Source organism: Tursiops truncatus, chromosome 11 (genome assembly GCF_011762595.2).
Source record: "Tursiops truncatus isolate mTurTru1 chromosome 11, mTurTru1.mat.Y, whole genome shotgun sequence".
NCBI classification, from domain to species: domain Eukaryota; kingdom Metazoa; phylum Chordata; class Mammalia; order Artiodactyla; family Delphinidae; genus Tursiops; species Tursiops truncatus.
Window position 1 is genome coordinate 66,227,021 of NC_047044.1, and position 19,899 is coordinate 66,246,919.

The 19,899-nt window shown below is 38.0% G+C and overlaps 1 pseudogene; it reads right to left on the bottom strand.

Annotated features, from left to right (window-relative positions):
* Positions 1-15,541: 15,541 nt before the first annotated feature.
* LOC101326091 (large ribosomal subunit protein eL39-like) lies at positions 15,542-15,760 on the bottom strand (annotated as a pseudogene).
* Between the last annotated feature and the right edge of the window lie 4,139 nt (positions 15,761-19,899).

The following is a 19,899-nucleotide window of genomic DNA, read 5'->3' on the forward strand; positions in this document are numbered from 1 at the left end:
ATAGCAGAGGGAGGAACACTCCCAAAATCATTCAACGAGGCCACCATCACTCTGATACCAAAACCAGACAAAGATGTCACAAAGAAAGAAAACGACAGGCCAATATCACTGATGAACATAGATGCAAAAATCCTCAACAAAATACTAGCAAACAGAATCTAACAGCACATTAAAAGGATCATACACTATGATCAAGTGGGGTTTATCCCAAGAATGCAAGGATTCTTCAATATACGCAAATCAATCAATGTGATACACCATATTAACAAATTGAAGGAGAAAAACCATATGGTCATCTCAATAGATGCAGAGAAAGCTTTTGACAAAATTCAACACCAATTTATGATAAAAACCTTCCAGAAAGTAGGCATAGAAGGAACTTTCCTCAACATAATAAAGGCCATATATGACAAACCCACAGCTGACATTGTCCGTGATGGTGAAAAACTGAAACCGTTTCCACTAAGATCAAGAACCAGACAAGGTTGCCCACTCTCACCATTATTATTCAACGTAGTTTTGGAAGTTTTAGCCACAGGAATCAGAGAAGAAAAAGAAAGAAAAGGAATCCAAATTGGAAAAGAAGAAGTTTAGCTGTCACTGTTTGCACATGACATGGTACTATACATAGAGAATCCTAAACATGCTACCAGAAAACTACTAGAGCTAATCAATGAATTTGGTAAAGTAGCAGAATATAAAATTAATGCACAGAAATCTCTTTCATTGCTACACACTAATGATGAAAAATCTGAAAGTGAAATTAAGAAAACACTCCCATTGACCATTGCAACAAAAAGAATGAAACACCTAGGAACAAACCTACCTAAGGAGACAAAATACCTGTTTGCAGAAAATTATAAGAAAGTGATGAAAGAAATTAAAGATGATACAAATAGATGGAGAGATATACCATGTTCTTGGATTGCAAGAATCAACATTGTGAAAATGACTCCACTGCCCAAAGCAATCTACAGATTCAATGCAATTCCTATCAAACTACCACTGGCATTTTTCACAGAACTAGAACAAAAAAATTCACAATTTTTATGGAAACAGAAAAGACCTCGAATAGCCAAAGCAATCTTGAGAAAGAAAAATGGAGCTGGAGGAATCTGGCTTGCTGACATCAGGCTATACTACAAAGCTACAGTAATCAAGACAGTATGGTACTGGCACAAAAACAGAAATATAGATCAATGGAACAGGATAGAAAGCCCAGAGTTAAACCGACGCACATATGGTTACCTCATCTTTGATAAAGGAGCAAGAATATACAATGGAGAAAAGACAGCCTCTTCAATAAGTGGTGCTGGGAAAACTGGACACATACATGTAAAAGAATGAAAGTAGAACACTCCTTAACACCATACACAAAAGTAAACTCAAAATGGATTAAAGACCTAAATGTAAGGCCAGACACCATCAAACTCTTAGAGGAAAATTTAGGCAGAACACTCTGTGACATAAATCACAGCAAGATCATTTTTCACCCACCTCCTAGAGAAATGGAAATAAAAACAAAAATAAACAAATGGGACCTAATGAAACTTAAAGGCTTTTGCACAGCAAAGGAAAACATAAATAAGATGAAAAGACAACCCTCAGAATGGGAGAAAATATTTGCAAATGAAGCAACTGACAAAGGATTAATCTCCAAAACATATAAGCAACTCATGCAGCTCAATATTAAAAAAACAAACAACCCAATCCAAAAATGGGTAGAAGACCTAAATAGACATTTCTCCAAAGAAGATATACAGATTGCCAACAAACACATGAAAGGATACTCAACATCACTAATCATTAGAGAAATGCAAATCAAAACTACAATGAGTTATCACCTCACACTGGTCAGAATGGCCATCATCAAAATATCTACAAACAATAAATGCTGGAGAGTGTGTGGAGAAAAGGGAACACTCTTGCACTGTTGGTGGGAATGTAATTTGATACAGCCGCTATGGAGAACAGTTTGGAGGTTCCTTAAAAAACTAAAAATAGAACTACCATACAATCCAGCAATCCCACTACTGGGCATATACTCTGAGAAAACCATAATTCAAAAAGAGTCATGTACCAAAATGTTCATTGCAGCTCTATTTACAATAGCCAAGACATGGAAGCAACCAAAGTGTACATCAACAGATGAATGGATAAAGAAGATGTGGCACATATATGCAATGGATTATTACTCAGCCATTAAAAGGAATGAAACTGAGTTATTTGCAGTGAGGTGGATGGACCTAGAGACTGTCATACAGAGTGAAGTAAGTCAGAAAGAGAAAACAAATACCGTATGCTAACACATATATATGGAATCTAAAACAAAAGAAAAAATAATGGTCAGAAGAACCTAGGGGCAAGACAGGAATAAAGATGCAGTACTACTAGAGAATGGACTTGAGGATATGGGGAGGGGGAAGGGTAAGCTGGGACAAAGTGAGAGAGTGGCGTGGACATATATACACTACCAAAATAAAGTAGATAGCTAGTGGGAAGCATCCGCATAGCACAGGGAGATCAGCTCGGTGCTTTGTGACCACCTAGAGGGGTGGGATAGGGAGGGTGGGATGGAGAGAGATGCAAGAGGGAAGAGGTATTGGGACATATGTACATGTATAACTGATTTACTTTGTTACAAAACAGAGACTAACACACCATTGTAAATCAATTATACTCCAATAAGGATGTTAAAAGAATTTAAAAAGAGCTGGTTATGTCCTTACTTATCTTGCCATATTCGGACAGTTATATTTCCTAAGTAACAGCTGGTGCTTGTAGGCAATTTAGACTTCTTACACAATCCAAGATCAGAATCCTGGGAGTATGATTAGTTACCATGAAATAGACTTGCCTTCCCTGAAGGAGCATAGACTTCTTTCTTTTCTTCAGCTCCACAGTCAAAATTGAGCTAGATAACAAAAACTTCAGAAATCGTTTTTGTTAGAACTTCTCAAAATACAGAAAGAGAGAAAACAACCCTCAAACCTCCTTGGTAAAAGTAATAGTGGCAAAGTCATTATTTTAGCACCTCTGTCTTTCCAGTTTCGAAGGAGAGAGGGAAATATCTCATGTCACCCTGTTGGTCTCTCTATTTTTATCCTGAAACCATGACAAGACCCACCAATTACAAGAATGACAGCCAACTTGGAATTTTTCCTGTAACTCTTATCTTCTTCATTCCATAAATTTAAAGATCAATCTGAGAAAAACTTGTGTTGCAGTGTCATCCAAGTAAGTGCGATTATTGGGGTGAATCAGGAGAACCTGACAGTGTGATTTCTTGTCACATTAAAGGAAGTACTATCCTTATGGTTCATAGAATGAAGGGCACTTTCAGGCAATTTGGCTCAGGTTCGGAGAATATTTCACTATGAGAATGCATTTTAGTTTAACATGGACAGTAGGCAGACAGATGTGTATCAAATAGCATCTATAAGAGCATGTGAAAATTAATTTTTCACAGCCGGTAAGATATAAATATAGTAATGTTTCTCATTTTAAACTGTCAGTTCCATCAAGAAGAAGTGTGATATATTAGGGAAAAATTCACAGTCTATAAATAGTATTGCCTTGGAGTCCTCATCTTTGGGTAAATGGACAAGGGTGGTGGGGATTCCTTTCCTTGAATATAAGCTTAAGTCGAAATTTCCCTGAAACATTTACATTTGGTTGTCTTGAAAGCACATTTTTTAATTGAAGTATAGTTGATTTACAGTGTGGTGTTAATTTCTGTTGTACAGCAAAGTGACTCAGTTATACACAATATATACATTCTTTTTTATATTCTTTTCCATTATGGTTTATCCCAGGATATTGGATATAGTTCCCTATGCTATAGAGTAGGATCTTGTTGTTTGTCCATTCTAAATGTAATAGTTTGCATCTACTAACCCCAACTTCCAGTCCTTCCCTCCCCCACTCCCCTTCCCCTTGGCAACCACAAGTCTGTTCTCTATGTCTGTGAGTCTGTTTCTGTTTTGTAGATAGGTTCATTTGTGTCATATTTTAGATTCCACATATAAGTGATAACATATGGTATTTATCATTCTCTTTCTGACTTACTTCACTTAGTATGATAATCTCTAGTTACATCCATGTTGCTGCAAATGGCATTATTTAGTTCTTTTTTATGGCTGAGTAGTACTCCACTGTATATATTGTATATACCACATCTTCTTTATCCATTCACCTGTTGATGGACATTTAGGTTGTTTCCATGTTTTGGCTATTGTGAATAGTGCTGCTATGAACATAGGGGTGCATGTATCTTTTTGAATTACAGTGTTGTCTGGATATATGCCCAGGAGTGGGATTGCTGGATCATATGGTAATCCTATTTTTAGTTTTTTGAGGAACCTCCATACTGTTTTCCACAGTGGCTGCACTAACTTACATTCCCACTAACAGCATAGGAGGGTTCCCTTTTCTCCACAGCCTCACCAGCATTTGTTATTTATAGACTTTTTAATGATGGCCATTCTGACTGGTGTGGGGTGGTACCTCACTGTAGTTTTGATTTGCATTTCTGTAATAATTAGTGAAGCTGAGCGTCTTTTCATGTGTTTTTTGGCCATCTGTATATCTTATTTCGAGAAATGTCTATTTAGGTCTTCTAAATAGTGCCCATTTTGAAAGCACATTTTACTCATCATCCTCTCTTCCAAACTTGGTCCTTTTCCTGCATTTCCTCTTTTGTACATGGCACCTTCATCTGTTTAATTGAACATAACATAAACCCAGAAATCATCTTAGATACCTCCCTCTTCCTCACCCCCTTATCCAATCCATCTTAACTTTTCTGTAACCGTCCACTTTTCTTCCTCTCCACTGTGATCATCTTAGTTCAAGCCTCCATCAGAAGTCACTTGTCTTGGACTTCCCTTGTGGTGCAGTGGTTAAAAATCTGCCTGCCAATGAGTTTGAGCCCTGGTCCGGGAAGATCCCACATGCCGGGGAGCAACTAAGCCCGTGCACCACAACTACTGAGCCTGCACTCTAGAGCCCACGAGCCACAACTACTGAGCCCACATGCCACAACTGAAGCCCACAAACCTAGAGCCCATGCTCCACAACCAGAGAAGCCACCACAATGAGAAGCCCACACACTGCAACAAAGAGTAAGCCCTGCTCACCACAACTAGAGAAAACCCATGCACAGCAATGAAGACTCAGTGCAGCCAAAAAAATAAAAGAATAATAGGAGAATATATTTTTTTAAAAAAAGAAGTCACTTGTCTTACTGCCCTGGCGTTGTGTTTTAAAATGTACCCAGGATTTGTTTTAATCAGGTATGGTAAGACCTACAGACACAGAGATGACTGACATGAAGGAAAAGTCACAGATCTCTAGAAACAAGAAGCATGGCACACCACTCAGTGGGCCCACATGGGGAAGCACCAGGACTGGTCAAGAGGCAGAGGGAGTGAGGGGAAATTGTGGACAAGAGCTTTTATTATGGTTTCCATGGGAAGAAATGGGTGAGGCAGGGTAAACAGGCATAGGATGTTCTACTTTGAATAATTCCAGTGGGTTCTGGGGCACAGGAGCTGTCCCTGGTTGTCTGTTACCTGTCCCTGGGTGATTAGGGCAGGAGGATATTGACCAGGAGCATAAGAGCTAGTAAAGGTGGTTGGAGGGTTGGGCTTTGGATTGGTTGGTTTGCATATAAAAGGAGCACTTGCAGGGGAGTTCTTTACTATTAGCCCTGGGTGTAGCAGTCTCTTCAGGATCAGCAAAGTCCAAATGTCAAAACCTCAGAAAGACCTGGTTAATACACCTTGTAACTAGTCTACTTATATCTCCTCTCCCCCACCAGAGTGAGAGATCCTTTAAAAATACATATATGAAAACATTTACTCCTTAGTCCCAAATCCATCAGTAGCTCCCCATTGCTCTTCCTAGGAGTCGTGAATGATATGGTCCCTACTTACCTATCAGGCTTCATTTTGCACCTTCTTCCCTTTATGAACCCCAGCCATACTAGCTTGCTTTCAGCTCTTTAAATGTGCCCTATTCCCTCCCTGGACTGTGACATGTACAGTCCTCTCTGAGTGGAACATTCTAACTTACTTCCTCTTCCCTATGTTGCTACCTAAGCACTCTGGAGCTATCAGTTTGAGCATCGCTTCCTTAGTGAAGACTTCCCCTCCATCCCCAGACCAGGTCATGACACATTCCCTGTTTTAGACTCTCATTGCACTTCATGATCCTCCTTCAGCATACTTGTACTTATCAAAGCTTGTGATTATACGCTGATTTGTTTGATTAATTTCTGATCCCTTGGATCCATGAAGGTAGAACTGTGTCCATTTGATTCACATTATGTTCCTGATTCCTAGCAGAGTGCCTCCATAAATATAGAAGCCTTCAATAAATATGTGTTGAATGACTGAATAAACGCCAGTTTTGGTTTAGGTTATAGACAATATATTCAACTTAAAGACTGAGTTGGAAAAACAGAAATGGTCTTCCTGAGACTGCTTTTTAAAAAGCACTTGAAGCTGATGCATAATTGCCCTGAGTGATGTGTTATTGAAGTGATGGGAGCCATACCGACTGTCTCTACTGGGCATTGTGTGTCATGGCAATAAGATATCTGACATGATTTGGAACATGAAGAAAATAGATTGTGAAAAGTCATAAATATATGGAAGGTTTTTCCCTTCTCATGAGGATCACCTGAAAATTGCTCTTAGTGGCCAGTGGCATGTTTTATGGCTGACTCTTAAGGGAAGATAAGAAAAGGTGGTCTGTGGGAAGATCTTTTTAGACCGTATATAGAAAGGGAAACTTTGACTTGCTTTTCTTTTACTCATGCTTTACAAAAATTTATAAAAACACTGCATAACTTTAACCACTTCCCAGATGTTTATTATGAGGAAAGGATCCTAAAAAAACAAGCATCTATACACTGGATTAGTTAAAATTAGACTTGAGCTCTGGGTACTCTGAAAAGAGTGATAGAATTTCAAATTTTAAAAAAGATAGAGGTTGTCAAACGTGTAAGCTAGAATAACTAAAGTGCCACAGAACAGAGCAGACAATTCCCTGTCACGGTGGCTCTACTGTCCTAACGGGAGATGTCAAAGCTCTTTCTTTTATATCATTTCAGAAGGCACGATGGAGTTTTAAAATCTTTTTTTTTATATAGTACTACTCTCCAGTTCCCCACTTATCCACTTCTTCTTCTCCAGGGCTTATCTTCTCTTTGCATAGAGGAAGTAATATAAAAATTTGATCAGATGAAGCAGAGAATTGATGTAATATACCAGATTGGATGTTGCAACTGGATGGTTATGGTGGCTGTGGTGTATATTTGATCTGCATAATACTTTGGTGTGTCCTGCAAAGGGTGTGAAGTTTTGTGAATATTTTTCAACACTTGAAATTAAGAGACTACACGTTAACATTCATACTTCAATTGAAAAAATGGGACACCCTGGGAGTCCTGAGCCTACGTTTCTGCACAACCCTGTTGCCCTTGCTGAGTGGAGTCCTTAACCAGGGCACATGCTCGCCAGTGTGCCAGTATCCCTACATGGCCCTTGTCACATTTTTGTATTAACTGTCTGGCCCCTGCAGGCATTTGACTTTGTGATTCTTAAAATATACGATACAAGCAATTACATTATTTCTCCATTTGCTCTGACTGCAGAGAGGGTCTTTTTACAGACGAATTCATGTAAAGAGCTCCTTTCTGAAATCCAGAAGATGCACAATTTGCAGTGAGCAGAGTGCAGTGACTTAGCTTGTGGATCACTTCTCTGTGAAACTTTAAATACGTAATTCCCTTAGATCTTACTGTCGTAAAGATTTTAAAAACTTACTTCTTACAAAACTGTCAGATGTTTCTCTTCATATTTATGGCAAAAGAAGAAAAATTACTGGGCTATTTAATTCCTAAGATCTAAAAGATGGCATGCAATGGCTATTTATAATGTTAGTGGACCATTACCTTATTTTTTGAATACCCTAAGGAGCTTAGCTTGTGAATACCCTAAGACTCTTACAAGAAAAATTGCAAATGGGCAAGACACTTACCTAGAAGCTAGTTTGTGACTATTTGCTTTACTTTTCACTATTTGCTTTACTTTGCAAATAAGTGGCATAAAATTAGATTAATTAGGCAACGTAGAACAACAGGGAAGTAGAGCCAAAATATGGATCAGGAGAAAATATACATAAATAAATCAAGAAACACACCGTATTTGCAGCTTGTATTCCATGGGATGAAACCTTTCTAATGTTAGTGTGTCCCTACTCTTCTTACTTATTTACATAGTCATGAGAAGTTGAATTCATGAAATTGAAAATTAGATTATTTTCCATTGTATCTTTAGCACGGACAAACTAGCACATAATAAGCATTCAGTACAAACATATACACATGCAAGTGAGTTGTAATCATTTTTGTGAAGGACAGATCAAGATTATTGAAGTAAGCTTAGAGGTACTTAGAGGTAAACTTAGAGGTAGCTTAGAATACTTTAAAACTTTGAATTTAATAATGGGATAAATTGGCTTAGTTTGTGTCCCAAAACTCTTAGGCTTCCAGAATATACATCTACCTACCCTCATCCATGGACCCATGGTTCTGTGGAAAAGCATCTCTTCTTCTTGTGCCATTCTTTACTTTCAACCTTAGAACATTACTCTGCATTCAGTAGTATCTTTTATCTCAATATTTGTTTACTGGCAAACTATTCTCAGCCTACTCCAATAATAATGTCAACAAAAAACTCATGTGCAGGGCTGCTAATTTGGTTGGGTGGGTCTTGCACAACAAGACTGTGGCCAAGAGAGCTTGAAATCTAGTGTCTGGGTGGTTGCAGGGAACCTCACCATCTGATCCATCCTTCTCATTGATCACCTTCCTCTACTCCTATTGACCAGCACTTTGCTCAGGTGTCTACCACAGACTTGAACTTTCTTGTGAGTTTCTTTGTTCAAAAACATAACAAAGACTTCTAGTTTTGAATTCCACGTGTAAGGAGATTGGAAGTCACTGCTTCATTCTAAAAACAAGTAAAAAGCTTAACAGATTGAAAAATCAACAACTCTTCTAGGATCCTTAAGAAAAGAGAGGACACAGGGTAAACTGCTGCCTCCAAATTTAGAGAGACAGACAGGCAAATATAGGGAGACATGGCTTAGTGGAGCAGAGACTCACAAGCAGAAACTGACAGAGGAACCAGTGCTGGAGTAAGAAAACCTAAACTGTAATTGGTAGCTATTAAGCAAACTATATTAATAATCACTTTGAACAGCAATGTTCTAAATGCATCAATTAAAAGGCAGTGATTGTCAGAGTGTATCAAAAAAATAACATCTAGCTATACGTTGTCCACAAGAAACTACCTTTAAATATAAAGACTCATATAAATTAAAAGTAAATGGATGGAGAAAAATATGCCATGCCAACACTAATCAAAAGGAAGCAAACATAGCCATATTAATTTCAAACAAAGCAGACTTCAAAGCAAGAAAATTTATCAGCGATAAAGTGGCTAATGCTCTAACAATTCTTAACATGTATGCACATAAAACAGAGTGTCAAACTATGTGAGGAAAAAACTGATAGAACTGCAAGAAGAAATAGATGAATCCACTATCATAGTTGAAGACTTCACTACTTCTCTATCAGAAATGGATGAATACAGCAGGCAGAAAATCAGTAAGGACATAGCTGAACTCAACAGTACCATTAATCAACACAATAAAATTGACAACTATAGACTACTTCTTCCAACAACAGCAGAATACACATTATTCTCGAGCTTACATGGAATATCACCAATATAGACCATATTCTGGGAGATAAAATACACCTTAACAAGTTTAAAAGAATAAAAATTATATAACATCTGATCTCAGATCACAATGGAATTAACCCAGAAATCAATAATAGAAAGATAACTGGAAAATCCTCAAATAAGTAGAGATTAAACCAGATACTTTTAAGTAACAAAGGAGTCATCTAAGAAATTCCAAGAGAAATTTTGAAATATATTGGTAAATGAAAATGAAAACACAACTTATCAAAATTTGTAGGATGCAACAAAAGCAGTGGTTAGAGGGAACTTAATAGCAGTGAATGTATATATTAGAAAAGAAGAAAGACCTAAAATCAGTCATCTAAGCTTCCATTTTAAGACAGTAAAAAAAGAAAAGCAAATTAAATCCAAAGTAAGCGGAAGAAGGTGAATAATAAGAATCATAGGAGAACACAGTAAAATTGAAAACGGGGAATCAGTAGAGAAAATCAATTAAAGCAAAAGCTGGTTCTTAAAGAGATCAGTAAAACTGATAAGCCTCTAGCCAGGATAGCTAAAAAGAGGGAGAGAGAAGATATAAATTACTAATATCAGAAATGAAAGAGGGGCCATCACTGCAGATCCCATGGACATTAAAAGAATAATAAAAAATAATAATATGAACTATGCCCACAAATAAGATAATCTAGATGAAATGGGCCAATTTTTAAAGGACAATCTGCTAAAACTTACAGAAGAAGAAATAGACATTTGAATAGGCCTATGTCTATTAAAGAAACTTAATGAACAAACAGAAAGCACAAAGCCCAGATGTGTTCAGTTGTGAATTCTAACAAATATGTAAGGAAGAAATTATACTAATTCGGGGCTTATATCTACTAAAGAAATTTAATTAACAAACAGAAAGCACCAAGCTCAGATGTGTTCAGTGGTGAATTCTACCAAATATGTAAGGAAGAAATTATATTGGTTCTCTAAAATCTCTCTCAAAGGATACAAACAGAGGGGATATTTCCTGACTTATCCTATGAGGCCAGCATTACACTAATACCACAAGGAAAGACATTAAAAGAAAAGAAAACTATAGACCAATATCTCTCGTGAATAGAGATGCAAAATCCTCAACAAAATATTAGCAAATTGAATACAAAATGTATAAAAAGAATTATACACTATGACCAGTGGGTCTATCCCATGTATGCAAGGCTGATTCAAAATTTGAAAATCAATAAATATAATTCATCACATTAACAGGATAAAAAGAAAAAAACACATGATCGTATCAGTAGATGCAGAAAAAGTATTTGACAAAATGCAACGCCCATCCATGATAAAAACTTTCAGTAATGTAAGAATAGAGGGGGACTTCCTCAAGTTGATAAAGACTATCTACAGAAAACCTAGAGCTAACATCATACAATGGTGAAAACTGCAAAGCTCTCCCACTCAGATCAGGTACAAGGCAAGGATGTCCACTCCTTTTCAACATCATACTGGAAGTCCTTGCTTATGCCACAAGACAAGAAAAAATAAAAGGTGATACAGATTGGGAAGGAGGAAATAAAACTGTCTTTGTTCACAGATGACATAGTCATTTTATAGAAAATCCAAAAGAATCAACAATATCCACAGAATGCACAACACTGTGAGTGAACCCTGAAGTAAACTATGGACTTCAGATGATTATGATATGTCAATGTAGGTTCATCAGTTGTAACAAATATACCACTCTGGTGGGGCACATTGAAAATGGAGGAGGCTATGCATGTCTGAGGACAGGGGATACATTGAAAATCTCTGTACCTTCCTCTCAGTTTCGCTGTGAACATAAAACTGTTCTAAAAAAATCTTTTAAAACAACAACAACAAAACAGAATGAAGGGATCTAATTGGCTCAGATTTCTTTGTGGATATCTCTTTTTTGAGGTTAGATATTCACTTCTTACCCAATCAACTGTAATGGGAAGATTTATGGAGCCCACTATCTAGCAGGAGTTATGGATAAAGCAGGATATAATGGTGTCATAGTCTGTCTGGGCTACTATAGCAAACTACCAGAGACTAGGTAGCTTCTAAACAATATAAATTTAATTCTCACAGTTCTGGAGGCTGGAGGTCAGAGATCAGGGTGTCAGCACAGTTGGATGAGGGCAATCTTCTGGGTTGCAAACATCTCATTGTATCCTTAAATGGCAGAAGGGGGTAGGGAACTCTGTGGTGTCTCTTTAAGAGCATTAATCTCATTCAAGAAGTCTCTGCCTCATGACCTAATCACCCCCAAAGGACCCACCTCCTAACGCCATCACTTTGGGAGTTAGGTTTCAACTTATGAATTTTGGGGAGACAGTAATATTCAGACCATAGCAAACTGTATAGGTGAAAGTTTGAGCAAGGGGACCACTCTGTAGCTGTAGCTGTAGCTGTAGCTGTAACTAAAGGACATAAGCCCCTCCAAGAATATAACTGATGGAGAACACCACTCATCTAGCCTGTATGGGGCTTGAGGAGCAATGCAATTCAAGAACACAACAATCTAAGTTTGGACAAAGCTTCCATTCACTAGTGGCAGACAGAGCTATAATCAAATTGAGGTGATGAATGATGGCAGCATCATGGCAATTCAGACCATTAGCACCCAGAAGAAGTGAGAATCACTGTGGATGGAGGAAAGTCTCCTCTTCTGTAGCAAAATCAATAGTGACTGATGGGATGGAAATTTGAAACTGGGCAATTCAGATGCTCTTAATATGACTTAAAGCAGTGCTACTCAAGTGTGATTTGTGAGCTGGATGGAAATGCACATTCTCAGTCATAAAGCTCAACTTAATGAATCAAAATCTCTGGTGGTGAGAGACTGATTCTCTAGGTGATTTGGGTGTGCACTCAAGTTTGAGAAGTGCTGGCTTAGAGGATAGAGTCTTCCCTACCTGATGGAAGACTTCATAAAAGATGGGGGAGAAAATAGCCTGGGAGGGATGTGAGTGTGTTAGTTCTGGGACAGAGATCTTTGGAGCAAATAGCAATTTAAAAGTGGCATCCAGGATTTGTAAAGAGAAGCTTAGTTACTCTTAGGGGGACGTTAGTATAAATAAGGAGCAGAGCTTCTGGAAAAAGAGAAACTTCTGGAAAAGCACCTCTTTCGTTCTACCCCAGGAAAATCTGAACTGACTCACAAGGTCAGAGATAAAGATGTCCTCCAGTCATGTCCACCTGTGTAGGATCAAGGACATGGCTCAGGGGTTCATAGACCTATAGACACAGATCTCATGGATACTGCACATACCAGATAACATTCTCTGGGGGCCCCCAGCAGGGTTTGCCAACAGTAGCAAATGCTCAAGAGTTTCTTCCCCAACACGAATTCTTATGAAAGGTGTAGAAAGTAAGGCTACATTTCTTTTTATAGTGGATGATTATTATAAAGATCTTTCTGATTTTCTCTGAGGGCCTTGGAATATGTAGATTAAATAATTGTTTCATGCCCAGGGTAGATATTTTTTTATCTGCACGAGTTTATTAAGTAGAATGTGATAATATCTATGAACCAGGCTGGGCACTCTCCTTTGAAGCCAGGCTACTTGACAGAATTTTTTAAAAGCTCTGGGTCACTGCTGTTCTCTACCTGTATTTCCTGATCTACCTTATTCCCAAAACAAATACAAAGGACACCGGATAATGTCCAGTCACCCTTAATACCATGGAAATAAACAAGATGACCCAAAGACTTCCTACTTTGTATGATTCCATGAAGATCAAAGTGAATCAGAGCTTTGCCATTTCTACCAGTTACAATTATTATAAACATCTTCATCAGTTCTTCAATAACATTCTATCCTGTCTTGGCTAATAAAATTGATGGACTTTGACATGTAATATTCACAGATGCTAAAAAAACTGTTATGATAGGTATGGTCATGATAAGTTATTTTTGAAGATGCATATTTGGAGGGATGTTCTATTGTTAAATACTGTACTCTTTAAGTCCAGGTCTAGATCTAACTGCAGCTCAGCCTCAGAAAATATTGATTTTAAATTAAGTTTGACATTTAATCTTTCTATCAAATCAGAAGACTGTATGAAGACAAAAAGGGAGATAGAGTTTGGACGTTAGAAAACAAATGAAAAAGATGTGATAGTAGCTCTTAGGTAAAACTGGGTGATATTTAAAAAGTAACCCATTCAACAAATAGTGAATTTAGATGCCGTATCTTTTAGAAAATTAGCTTATAAATCTAACTTTTAAATTTTGTGAACAATTTTAGTTGATGAGACAGGTTATGGAGAAAATCAAATTGCATTTATAATTTATCATATGAGTTTCATTATCTTTAGACAATGCTGTGTATGAGAGGACAAAGAATTCCACTGTTTTCTCTCCAACATGAAACTGATAGGATCTCAGAGTAGCCACAAGACATGGCTGATGGATAGATCCAGTAGGTCAGTTATCTCCCCAAATCTACCTGATAGAAACCTGAAGTAATAAGTTATTTTACATAAATAAAACCTTTAAGAATGATATGAAAATTTTTATTCTTTCAGTCAGACAGACCCACCCAAAAACTTGCCTTTGGACATAATGGCTACCCTTTGAAGCCCTAATGCTGGAGTATGAGTGAGCATCATTAATAATCTGATAGTGTAATGAAGTTACCTCCCACATATTTGAGGTTGCAAGACCCTGATGTGTCATGTTTTAGGCCAGAATACTTTGTGTCAGACTGAGGACAGCTGCAGCTGACCATTTTCTCTTCCTGATAAAGGACATCTGAATATAAGTCAGGGAACCATGGGACCAATCTCTTATGATCAGTCCATGAGTACTTGCCAAACAAATCTACCTGGTTTATGGCCATGTTTGTTGTACTTACTTAATTAAATTTGACAAAAAAATGTATAGAGTCTATACTAAGTGCAAGGTGCTGTGGAAGAATCAAATATAATAAAATATATAGTAGTGTTTGATATAATCATGACAAGTTGCTGTTAGGTCTTCATTGTTTCCAAAGTGCTGGCCCATTCATTATCCCATTTGACCTTCTCAACAACTCTTACCCCTCAGAGTTGAGGAGACTGAAGTTTGCACACTTTCTCACTGTCACACTTATCTCTGCCCAACTTGCATCACAGCAATTGATTTGTTGTCATCCACTCTTTATTGATGAACACCATGTGGTGGAAAACATCACTGACACAGGATATCCTGGTGGCTGAGCCACTCTTCACCCTGGACGTGAAAGATGCTGCCTGCCAAGTGGAACTGACCCGGAAGGTGAGAGGTTTGCAGCATTAACAGGTGCTTGTCACGTCGTCGTCAATCACGGTCACGGCACCGCTCTGGTTCTTTTAACCTTCATCTGAAGTGTGATGCCTCTGTTAAGACTTGATTTTGGATGGAAGAAAAAGAATCTCTCTCCTGAAGACCAAGCTCACTTTATCAAATGCATTTTAGGACAGGACAAAACCTACTCCTCTCTTTACTTTGTGTGAAATCCTCTCCCTAGAGCAGACTGGAGAGTCTTAACCAAGTACATCAAATGTCAACATATTTTTTTCCAACAAAAGGTTTCACATATTTATTACTAAGCCCCAAAGCACTAGTGCAGAAACACTGACAACAAAAGAAGAACCAACCATTCCATTTCTCCCATAAAACACATGTGGCTTTTCAGACAGTAGTGATGTTCCCACTACTGTGATATGGTAAGATGCAAGTGACCTTGACACAACTTAAGTGTGTACCACTTCATATTTGAGCCTCCTTATAGACCCAGCTTGGTTCTTCTCCAATGTCTTCTCTTGGAGTTGTATCTGATTTTATTACCAGTTTTCATTCAAATACATTGGGGAATGGGATGATTCAACATTTGTTTCTTGGCCAGGAATTGCTTGATCCTGAAAGTCTTGTGAGGAGACCTGGCAAGGAGCAAATTCAACCGCACATAGGATGGCAGAGAAGAGAAGAGAGCAAATGTCAACATTTGGCTTCTTATTAACATTTAGCTCCAAACCTAGGAGAACTCTATCATACTTTCCCTTTATTTTGTTTTCTGTTTGTTTTGTTTTTACTACCTGATCTAATCCATCAGTAAGTCCTCATGGCTTTTTCTCCAAAATCTATCCCCTCTGTCCAACCTTGTCCCCTCCTCTCCCTTGCGACCCCTTGAATTCAAGCTACCAAGGCCTCAGGCTGCCCTTCTCTGGCAGGCGCCATGGCTCTAATGATTCCTTCTCCTTTCACCCTTGGCCCTTTTAATGTCCAGCCTCCACAGAGGGACCAGATAAATGCTTTTAAAAATGTAATTCTTGTCACTCCCTGTCTCCTGTTTAAAATCTTTCACTGGCTGCCCATTGACATTGAACTAGAACCTGAATCCCTTACCTTGACTGCCAGGCCCTGCCGACGCGTCAGCCCTTATGGCCCCCACACCTCTCTCTGTGCTGTCTCCACACGCTGTTAGAACGTGCTGAGCTCCTCCCATCTGTGGTAGGCTGAAAAATGCTCCTCCAGAAAATGTATCCATGTCCTAATCTGTGAAATCTGTGAGTGTGACCTTACATGGCAAAAAAGGGGATGTAATTTTTTTTGAAGTTGTGATTAAATTAGGTGTCTTGAGCTGGAGATACTGATTATTCTGAATTACCTGGTGGGTCCTAAATGCCATCATGATGTCCTTATAAGAGGGAGATTAGTCAGACACACACAGAGGAGAAAATTTGAAGATGCTGGCCTCGAAGATTAGAGTCATTCGGACACAAGCCAAGAAATGCTGGTAGCCACCAGAAGCTGGGAAAGGCAAGGAACAGATCCTCCCCAGCACCTCCAGAGAAAGCATGGCCCTGCAAACACCTTGTTTTCAGACTTCTGGCCTCTAGAACTGTGAGAGAATAAATTTCTGTTGTTTCAAACCACCAAGTTTGTGTTAGGTTTTTACAACAGCTGTAGAAACTAATACACCATCTTAGGGCTTTTATGGTTCCTTCTGCCTGCAACTTATCCTATGAAGCCTTCTGCCTCTCTCTTGCCCCTGAGGACGCAGTTGAAATACCAACTCTTCAGGGAGGACTTACCTGACTGTTCGAGCTAAGGTAGCCCGCCCCACTGAGACATTCTTTATCACGTCACCTGTTTTATTTTCTTCATCATTGTTTATAAATTATTTATATTTATTTTTTCTTTGACTGGCTTATTATCTCATTCCAGTACATAAACCAGTATCTGGCTTGTAATACCTGCTTATTAAATATTTGTTAAAGGAAGGAAGAAAAAAGGAAAGAACATTACTAATTGCTTGGTGATAAAGAAATGTTATATAATAAACATCTGGGCTTTCAAAAAAATTTTTGGCTACTATGGTGAATGTCTTCTACTAGATAGGGTTGCCTATATACAATCCTATAAATAAAATACAGGGCACTCAGTTAAGTAAGATTTCAGATAAACATAAATAATTTCAGTATAAGTATGTCCTACCAGATACTGCATGGGACATACTTGTGCTAAAAATTATTCAAATTCAAAATTCAAATTTAGCTGGGCATCTTATTTTGTTTGTCTTATTTTTACTACCCCTGGCAAACCTAGCTGTAAACCACTATAGTCTGTCATAGACAGAGACTGTCAGAAGATGAAGGGATTAAAAAAAACAACAAACAAAAAAACCCTTCCCTTGAAAATCTTGTCTCATGCAATTATTCATCAAAATCTTGGAACTACACACATATCAATAAGTTTATCCTTTTCTCTTTGAAGGAAAACTAAAGAAGTTGTGCTTGTTTACTCACATGACTCAGGGAATGGAAGGCACCCACTCTGCTAGAGGAAAGCCCTGATGGTTTCACATGTGAATCTGCATGGGTAGCTCCAGAACTGGGTATAGATTGATTCTACAGAGTAGATCTTGACACCAAAAGCATGATGCTTACTAGACTTCATCAAAATGAAAAAATTTTGCTATGTGAAAGAGCCTGTTAAGAGGATAAAAAGACAAGCTAGAGGTTGTGGTTTGCAAACCACACATCTGACAAAGGACTCATGTCTTAAGATATAAAGAACACTCAAAACTCCACAGTAAACAAAGAAACAAACAAAAAGACAATTCAATTTGAAAATGGTCAAAAGACATTGAGACATTTCACCAAGGATATATGAATGGAAAATATGCACATGAAAAGATATTTGATATTACTTGTCATTGATGGAGGAAGTGAGCCTTAAGCCTGCAATCCATATTTTGTCTATCAGCCAGGATCCTGGGGAATAAAGTTACAGTTGATGGCAAGTAAAAGGATGCATGCACCCACTCAGTCCAGGATGAGGGGGAGAGTGGAGACCAGGCATCCTTGGCAGGGGCAGGCCCTGCTGGCTGTACTGACTCAGAGAGACCAGAGGAACAACCCTGTGCCATGAGAGCAGAGAACAGGCATCATGAGTGCAGTGGCTCTTAACATGCCAGGTCCACTCAATAGAAAGCGTGGCCTGATAACCATCAGGTCTGATAAGCCAACCTCTTCCCATGTGGGAGGGGGGTAGTCAGGAGTAAGATGGGGTGGACACTCCCTCTCTAACACCTCCTTGTCACAGAGAAAGTATATGTGGACACTCCCTTCCCTTTGGGTCAAGGCAGGCATATGAAAAGAGGAACATAAATATTTCTCCCTAAAATGCTGCCTCAAGGGAAGAAGGTATTTACAAGACCAGGTTGTCAGTATTACTGATGGATGCGACCAGTCTTTAAGCCTGCTAAAATAAGAGACTCACTGAGAACCAAATGGTTTCCACTGGGCAACAGAAAGGTCAGAACGTCCCCCAAAGCATACTCCAATAGTTGTGTTTACCTTGAAGTCCCTTGGAAATCTAAAAATAGGAAGTTCTGTGTTGAAAAGCTACCCAACAGTAAGGAAACAGAAGTGCCAGCCATTCAAATGCAGAGCCCCAAGCTGCATGCCTCATTACCTACTGTCATACAGCGTGGGGCTCAGTTCTGCTCCGCTCTTATCAATGAGTTCACTCATCACAAATAGGAAAACATTCTAGAAGAAGACATTCTGATAATGATTAAAAATAGAAATCCATCACTAGGGGCAATGTTGTTTTCTTTTTAATTCATGAACAACATTCTTCTCAATCATCTCAGGAGGAAGGGAAATAAAAGAAGCATCTTAGTGAGGACCCACCCCCATCTTACACAAATTTCCCTGGACTTTTGTTTTAAAGAAGACCAGAGACTATCACAGATACAGTTTTTCTCCTCAGCACCAATTTACAAAAAGTTTTGTGATCTTTTTGTTTTCTAAAATGCATTAATTTCACATTTTAAAGAAGACACTGAGCCCTAGTGGTTACGAATAGAATTAGGTGTATTTTCAAAGACTCAATCTTCAAGAACTGAGGCCGAGGTAAATTCATTCTTCCAGACCATTGTTTAATATTTCTGATAAGTAATTCGCCCAACTCTATTCTTGTGCCTTAAAGAAATAAATGTAAATCTAATGGATGAGCCAGTGTAATTGGATCATTTTATTTGCTTTAAAAAAGCCATAATATCGGGATCAAGTTGTGGACAAGAAGTTCTTCAAGTGTGGCTTCACAATACATTTTATATTCTTTTTCTTCTGTAAGTTTCTAGCAATATTTGAGACTCCTTAAAATTTTATACATTTGAAAACTTTCTAGAATGTATAATCGACTAATTAAAGGGATTAATTATAAAAAGCAATCTTATAAATTTCAAATTTTCATTGTTTCTAATTAAAAAATAATATGTATGTTCATTGTAAAATCTCAAAGTTTATAAAGTAAAAAATAGAAATTTCCCTTCCTTCTACTCCAATTCTACACTCCAGACATATCCATGGTTAATAGTTTGGCATGTATCTTTTCAGATTTTGTTTTCCTATTAACATAGAAATATATATGTAAATACATTTTAATTGTCTTTAATTTTTATTATGAAAAATTTCAAAGTTGAAGAAATTAGAATATTATAATGAGCCAATATATAGTTATCACCCAACTTCAACTGTTTTCAATTTTCTGTCAGTCTTGCTTTATCCATTTCCCACCTACTTTCTTCCATCTCTCACTGGGTTATTTGTAAGCAAATCTAAGTCCTAATAT